The sequence below is a fragment of the Hippocampus comes genome, unplaced genomic scaffold, assembly GCF_001891065.2.
Source record: "Hippocampus comes isolate QL1 unplaced genomic scaffold, H_comes_QL1_v1.1 scaffold37, whole genome shotgun sequence".
NCBI classification, from domain to species: domain Eukaryota; kingdom Metazoa; phylum Chordata; class Actinopteri; order Syngnathiformes; family Syngnathidae; genus Hippocampus; species Hippocampus comes.
This window is the reverse complement of record NW_017805535.1, coordinates 983730-992191: the sequence shown is the minus strand read 5'-3', so window position 1 is coordinate 992191 and position 8462 is coordinate 983730. Positions and strand designations below refer to the sequence as shown.

Sequence of the window (8462 nt, the reverse complement as noted above, 5' to 3'; positions counted from 1 at the left end):
AGAAGCGTGGCTTGACGTGTGTCAAGCGTGACACACACGGATGTAACGGAGAATCCGGTAATTTTTCAAAATAAAACATCTTTCGTATTCCGAAATAAATCAAACGGAATTAAGGCAAGTTCTTTCTGTGCGGCCCGGTACCAAATGCCCTGCGGACCGGTACCGGTCCGCGGACCGGCGGTTGGGGACCCCTGGTTTAGACCACGAGGGGGAATATCACTGTTTTGTTTGTTTTTGTAAATCTCCAAAGAATTACAAAATAAGAATAAAATAGAACCACAGGTCCTTAAAAAGTGCTTCGGTTAACATATCAAAAAAAGTAAGAACAATTTTCTGAGCAATACAAGTGCTCAACACTGAACCCTTAAATCCCAGTGCTGTAAATTAGCACTTCAGAAATAACACTGTTCATCATGACAAACTAAAAGCGCTGAAAAAAACATCAATCACTTCTAGTCGTCGACAGAGGAAACATCAACTATGCCATGTACGTGGGGTGTTCTCGAGTTTAGTTTGCCGAAGAGCTTTGCTATGTATGGCTCGCTCGCTATATTGCTTTTGGCGCTAACGTTAGCTGTGGATGCACTCGCGACTGGGTGCTTTGCATTGATGCGGGAGGCTAAATTTGAGTTGCTTCGGTGGTAAGCAAACTCCTTCTTACAAATTAGGCACAACACTCTGCCTGTATCAATTGTGTCATCAGGGCATTTCTGGAATGAAAATGTTCCATTTAGTGGGTCGAGAACTCTAACATGCTCCTCCATTTTCACCTTTCCTCTCCTCACCGCTGCTTACTAAACCCACCCAACTCCAATGGGAGCCTATCAGCTTCGGCTAAACAAGCCCCGACATAATGGCAGCCAATCAATGTCCGCTTCAGGCTGTGACCGACAGTTGTTTCCCCACCCTCAACAACTCGAACACAGGAAGCCAACACATAATAACGGATATTAGAAAAAGGCAACCCACCTACAGAAACAATAAAGGCATAGATTAAAATTTAGACTAACGCAATTAAAAAACATAACGCGCTAAACATGACCGTAATTATTTAATCACAATTAATGCGATAATTTGACACCTCTACTATATATATCTGCTCCTTTTTATTTGAAATTTGTGTTTTTTATGGGGATTTTTCCATTTCTTCTAAAATGTCATAGTTTTGAATTGTAGCACATGATTAGAACTACCACTTCTGCTTTACTTTTACGTTACTTTCACCCAACAAATGCAAATAAAATAATAATAACAAGCACAACACATGGCATTCAGAATTGGCCTAATCTTTTCCCTTCTAAAAAATTTAAATAAAATATAAAGCAGTATTTACTTATCCCTCACTATGAGCTACTGTAAACCATACAGAGGGCAGGTCTTTTGTTTTGTGCTGTGTCACAACTGACATGTACACAAATTGAGTCACAACACTTACAATCAAAATATTGCAGAGGCTTTTTTTTTTTTGTGAGACCTACCAAGGGCACATTAATCTTGCAGGCTATTAAGTCCCCCTTGCACTGTAACAATACGATATTTCAGAGCTACAAAATGACACAGCAACATATCATCTGTCATGACCTGCAGAGGGATTCAACAATGTCAGAATACAATTAATATATTCATCAACTTTGCTCATAATGAATGTCATAACACATGCTACTCCAAATACAATTTTAAGCATCAATGGTTACATCTATTCAAAGTGATACACAGTGGAGCACCAGCCATTGTGTTTATTGAATCAAACAGCGACTTCTCTGGGGAGTAAGAAAAAGGAGCAAATACCCAAATTGAATTGTTATTATTATTTTTGTTTAGATTTATTTTTGAAATGCTGTTACCACCCCCTAACTTCAGTGGAGCGTGTGTGTGCGTGTGTGCGTGTGCTTGTGTTCAACTTGATGAATCGTTGGAACTCAGACAGTGGAACCACTGCCTCTTTAAATTTCCGGGTTTGATTCCAGCTCTGGCCTTCCTGTATGGAGTTTACATGTTCTACCACTATCTGTGTGGGTTTTCTCTGGGTACTCCGGTTTCCTCCCACATTCCAAAAACATGCAAGGCAGGCTGATTGAACACTCGAAATTGTCCCTATGTGTGATTGTGAGTGTGAATGGTTGTTCATCTTCTGTGTACCCTGCGATTGGCTGCCAACCAGTTCAGGGTGTCCCCCGCCTACTGCCCGAAGACAGCTGGGATAAGCTCCAGCACAACCTGCGACCCTCTTGACGATAAGGAAATTGATGGATAGAGTTAGGACTTGCCTGAGACTTGAATGTTTCAACCTGATATGTGTGACTTACACATATGTGACTTAATTAAGTACAGAAAAGACTTTCATGGGTCACAGCAAACGCATCATGTTTCGTTGGCGCATTGCGATTTTATCCATCCACTCTGTATTCACACAGCGCAAAGGGAAAAAAATGACTGAGGCCAAACTAAAACATCGCTGCTGGCAGCAGCCATGAATAAGGAAGATGGCTTAGTCGCCTGGCCATGTTAACGACAGAAGGGAGAAGGCTCTGTACTGCTAAAGCGGCTTGCTTTGTTTTGTTTTTTTTTTTCTTATCATAAGTACCATAGATATTCACTGACGTATCTCTGCATGATTACATTTGATCCTGTATGACGACATTCCATCCATCCATTTTCTGATCCTCTTTATCCTCACAATGGTCGCGGGGTGTGCTGGAGCCTATCCCAGCTGTCTTCGGGCAGTAGGCGAGGGACACCCTGAGCTGGTTGTCAACCAAACGCAGGGCACACATAAACGAACAACCATCTGCGCTCACACTTACACCGAGAGACAAATTAGAGTGTTCAATCAACCTGCCATGGATGTTTTTGGAATGAGGGAGGAAACCAGAGTACCCGGAGAAAACCCATGCACGCACAAGGAGAATGTACAAACTTCACACAGGCAGGCCGAAGCCGGGATCAAACCCTGTGCACCTCTGCACTGTGAGGCCGACATGCTGCTGTTTGAAATGAATGAAAAAAAACGATCTCAATTAAATATGATATATATAATTATTGTTGTCGGTACCAGTGTTTTAAAAATGGCAATTTAAAAGCAATAAAAAAATGCTTGCACAAAAGGTTGGGGACTACTGCTGCAGAAAACAGCTGCGGGGACCCTTTCCGTGTTTCTGTGTGCCAGCACCTCAACACCACATCAAGTCGCCTGTGACAACATTAGGCTTTTACGGCAAATCTTCAAGCTCCACTTTGCTATGCAGCGTGCTGCAAAGACACACATTTTTTTTCTTTTTAGCTGCATAAACTGTCAGCAGGGCACTGCCAGAATTGAACACCTGTGTTAAAAACTGCTCACGTTGTGGTGTTTTTCCACCTGCTTTGGAACTTCTTGACGAATTTTGCTCATAGTGCCAAGTATTGCATTTTAGAAGCCTGTTCACCAGGGACAGTGACGTGAAAAAATGGTCCGTAGTGACATTACCTCTGTCCAAAAATGGTTCCATCAGCCTTGTCACATCATTGTCTGCAAGTTGCTCTCCTACGGCACACCTGGGATATTTCCTAACCCTCTCAGCACCCTGTAAGGGTTAAACAAGGCATGGAATTCATATGAACTTAGTGTCGAAGTCTGTTCCATTCCAAAACTTTCTTCCAAACTTGTCTGGTTTGGATCCAATGTATTTGCAGAAAAGGACATTGAACCATTATTGGACATAAGTGTTTGGCCAAGCATTATGTGTGTTGCCCTGGGTTGTATGACAGCACACATTTCTAAACAGAGCACCCCCAAATGCCTGAAATAGCAGCAAATGTATCCATCTGCATGACTTCCAAATGAGTTTTCCTTGATATCAAAACGTAGATCACGCATCAACTCTTGATAACGGTCTCGGGACATTGCAGATGAAATATCAGGAATGCTGAAGCATTTTCACCAGCAGTCACGCATGACACCGGTACTGCCAGTTTTTCCTCTGAAGAATAAAACAGCAATGCCATCAGCTCGAAGACACTTGTGCTCCGGTCGGGGTTTGTTCTGCGGGCTTTGTGTACTGTGCAGCTCTGATGGTCATGAGCATTCTTATGTAAAATAGAGCAGGGGTCCACAACTGCCGGGCCGCGGACCGGTTCATGGGTCATTTGGTGCCGGGCCACACAGAAAGAATAAATAACTTCCGTTTTATTGATTTCGGAATCTGAAAGATGTTTTATTTTGAAAAATTACCAGATTCTCTGTTATATCAGGCGATAGTATGTCACTCTTTACGCAGGTGAATGCGCGCTTCTCGGTCACATGATAGGTTACTGCATAAAAAAATAAACATCTTTGAAAAGTTTTTTCGGGAAGGGGATCAGGCCCAGACAGGAGACAGAAGAGGAGCCTACGACTTTCAAGAAAGAGAAGGCTACATTTAATAGTCAGTATCAGGAGTCCTATTTCAAATACGGCTTTATCTCAACGGGAGATTCACAGGCACCAAGCCTACTCTGCATAATAAGCGGCGATGGAGAGTCGTATTTTTCATGCACTTTTTATTTGCGGTGTATCTTATTTTGAAGGCACGTTTAAACGTTACCATGGCGGCCAAAGAATGTTGCAGCCAGATAGGACGTTCCTCGTGTCTTGATTCGTGTTTATTATTATGTTTTGAAAATACCACACTTTTCATGCAGGTCATATCATATGATATTGTTGTATCTATCTGGCCTTAAAGGCCTGTCCCTGAAAATATCGTCTGACATGAATCCGGTCCGTGGGGCAAAAAAAGTTGGGGACCTCTGAAATAGAGAGAGGAAGCTTTGCAAGCAACAAGTCACCTTGTATCTTGCAAATTTGCAAACAACCATCCTGCATTTTACAATTCCATGGGGCTCGTGATGGTTAGGGCTAGTGGTGATCACCCGATTGACTGGACCTTTGAGTTGCAAATTGCAAACTTTTCCCTGTGCAAATTTGTGCAGCCTCACCAAGAAAAGTATACTTTTCTGGAAAAGTACACGTTTTGAAAAGTACACCTTAGCTTACATCAGAATGCTCATTTGTGCAGGGAGAAGTCCCTGGTAATAACAAAGAGTGGCATCAGGTACCCATTCAGAAGTGGAAGAACTATCAGCTGCCTCCTCTACTTGGATGACATAAAGCTGTCTGCCAAGAATGACTGTGACATCATCTGCCCGATTCACCTCACAAGGATATACAGCAGTGACATCGAGATGTCATTCGGATGAGTTTAGCATGCGCGAATGACATCTAGGCGAGAAAAAGATTATCCCAACCAAAGGAATTGAGCTGCCCGAAGGCAGAATAACAGATGTGCAGGACAGCTACAAATCCCTTGTGCCCTGCGATTGTCTGGCAACCGGTTCAGGGTGTCCCCCGCCAGTACACCCGAAGACAGCTGGGATAGGCTCCAGCACCCCCCGCGACCCTTGTGAGAATAAAGCGGTTCAGAAAATGGATGGATGGATGGATAGAATACGTTTAGGAACATTATCCTGAAACATTTCAACTATTTTCTCACGCAGTTTTTCACAAAGAGGTGTCATTTTCGACACCGCTTATCCTGTAGGTCGTGGGTGGGATGCTGGAGCCTATCCCAATGGACTTTGGGCGAAAGGTGGAAGACACCTCGAACTGGTCGCCAGCCTGTTGTAGGGCACACATAGAGAAGAACAATCATTCACACCCACATCCACTCTGTCATTGAGCGGGAACCGATCCCACACTGCTCGCACACAAGTCAGGTGAGTGTACCACTACACCATCAGCTATTCTACACCATTGTTTAAGATAGATAGATAGATAGATAGATAGATAGATAGATAGATAGATAGATAGATAGATAGATAACACCATCAGCCGGTCTTAAAAGCTTTCCTCTTCCTGTGCCAGTAAATGCCGACACGGGTCTGCTGAGATTGCGATCTGTTTTACACATCCCTGTGCTAATCCTTCTGTCAGAGCTTTTAAGGCACCGTGACAGGTGATGAGATAGCATTGTAAAGCCCTCTGCGGGTACTTAAGCAGCATTCTGTTGAAACATGCAGCACTTATTGCACCTATGCGTATATGCTCAGAGAAACAAATCACATACTCAACGCGTTGAAATGCACTCACACACACACAGACACACACAGGTGGCTGAATTGTTGTCTTTGTCAGTTTTTCAATGAGCAGCTTAAAAGGCTTTGGTGTGGCTGATTCACCGCGTCATAATGGCTCCTTCTCGGAATGTCCCGTTCCTGCACGACACTCATCAGTCCCATCAAAAACATGTACACTCTCTCCTCTGAAAACACACAGCACTCAACCAGGGCTTATTGCGCTGAACAAGCTTGCTCTTTCGCTGTCCCTCGTGTTTCTCTTTGAACCTCTGTTTTTGTGAGGATTGGATGTCAGCACTCATCCTTCTTGTTATGCTCATGTCAGGTTCCAGGGGATTTTTCGCTGTTCTGTCAGGCTCAAGCAAACGTATGTCTGGGTTTTAGGATTTGAAGTACTTGCACTGTGTTTGATTTGCATCACTAAACCTTTAGAAGGTTTCAAAACTAGGACAAGCACTGAATTCATTACTGTGTCCTTGTGTTTTTTTCAGGTATGCAAATGTTTGCAGCCAGGATGTACCTTTATTCCCCTGACCTCTCTTTTCTCTTATTGATGTTCTGCCTCTGAAATTTTTCCTCGTTTTCCCAAGGTTTCCTGCTTCATTAGACCAATTAACAGTAAACCTGTTTTTTTAGAAAGTTACCATACCAATTGTAACCTTGGTGAATTTTTTTTTTTTTTTTTAATCGTGTTCTATCTTGCTGATACTGTATTGCAGGGGTGTCAAACTCATTTTTGTCACGGGCCTGATTTTAGTTACAGTTTCCCTTGGAGGGCCGTTATGACTGAAACCATATGAAGAAGTCAAGAATAACGGTTTATTCACCTATTGTTGAAGTTACTGTAATGAAGCGTTTGGTAACAAGAAAATGCTTAAAGTATCACTCTTATTTATTGCATATGAGAATTTGAAATTTTGGTTGAGATTTTAGCAATCATGAATGTTGACATCTTTTGATTGCTTTTGCGGGCCACAGAAAATGATGTGACGGGCCAGATCTGGCCCCCGGGCCTTGAGTTTGACACCTGTGCTGTATTGGCTTCAGCATGACATTTGTCAAGGATCTACAGCTGCTTAAATATACAGATACGTGTGTCGGAAAAGGTCCAGGACATTTTTTTGCAAACATATGCTGGTGGATTTAACAAAATCCACCAGCATCTTGGCTCCTCTGCACCTTTCCCCTCCTCTGACCTTCCTACCCCTTGCAAACTATTTTCTTCTTTTGAACTCCCCCATTTCTCATTAATTTCAGACCTCATCAGTAAATCCAAGACCTCCTCCTGTCAGCTTGATCCCCTCCCCACAGTTCTGGTCAAATCCTGCCTGCCCTCTCTGCTCCCCTTCATCTCAGCCATTATCCATTCCTCTCTGTCTACTGGAATTGTTCCTATGCCTTTCAAAACAGCAGCAGTCACCCCAATTCTGAAAAAACCCGGTTCTGACCCCAATGACTTCAACAACCTACGCCCCATTTCCCATCTTCCTTTCATCTCTAAAATCCTTGAGAAAATTGTTGCCTCTCAACTCCACTCCCACCTCACTAACAATAGTCTCTACGAACAATTCCAGTCTGGCTTCCGTCCCCGTCACAGTACTGAAACAGCCCTCATAAAAATCACAAACGATCTTCTCATGGCAGCAGACTCTGGCCAGATCTCCATTCTCATCCTCCTTGACCTGAGTGCAGCCTTCGACACAATCTCCCCCCCTATTCTCCTCAATAGACTTTCTACCATAGGCATCACCAACATCCCCCTACATTGGTTTCAGTCATATCTCACCGGCCGATCTCAGTTCATCCAACTTAAACTTTTTACTTCACAATCCCTCCCCGTCTCTTCTGGTGTTCCCCAGGGTTCTGTCCTGGGTCCCCTCCTTTTCATCATCTACCTTCTCCCACTCGGCAACATCTTTCGCAAATTTGGCATACACTTTCACTGCTATGCAGATGACACCCAGCTCTACCTTTCCAGCAAACCCGACGCCTCTCTCCCACCCTCATCTCTCTCTCACTGTCTCTCTGAAATCAAATCTTGGTTCACCCATAATTTCCTTAAACTAAACAGCAATAAAACAGAACTCCTCCTCGTCGGTACCAAAGCTACTCTCAACAAAGCCGACAGTTTTTCCCTCCAAATTGACAATGCCATTGTATCTCCTTCCCCCCAGGTGAAGAGTCTGGGTGTCATCCTGGACAGCTCCCTACCCTTCCACTCCCACATCAACAACATCACCCGGTCTGCTCACTTCCACCTTCGCAACATAAACCGTCTCCGTCCCTTACTCACTCCTCACTCTACTGCTATCCTAGTTCACAGTCTCGTCACTTCCCGTATTGACTACTGTAACTCACTTCTCTTCGGTGTC

General features: G+C 43.6%; 1 protein-coding gene across 1 annotated transcript in view; it reads left to right on the top strand.

The window, feature by feature from the left end:
• LOC109520770 (polypeptide N-acetylgalactosaminyltransferase 18-like) overlaps positions 1 to 8462 on the top strand; it is a 142898-nt gene that overhangs the window by 106652 nt on the left and 27784 nt on the right. The window lies entirely within an intron of this gene.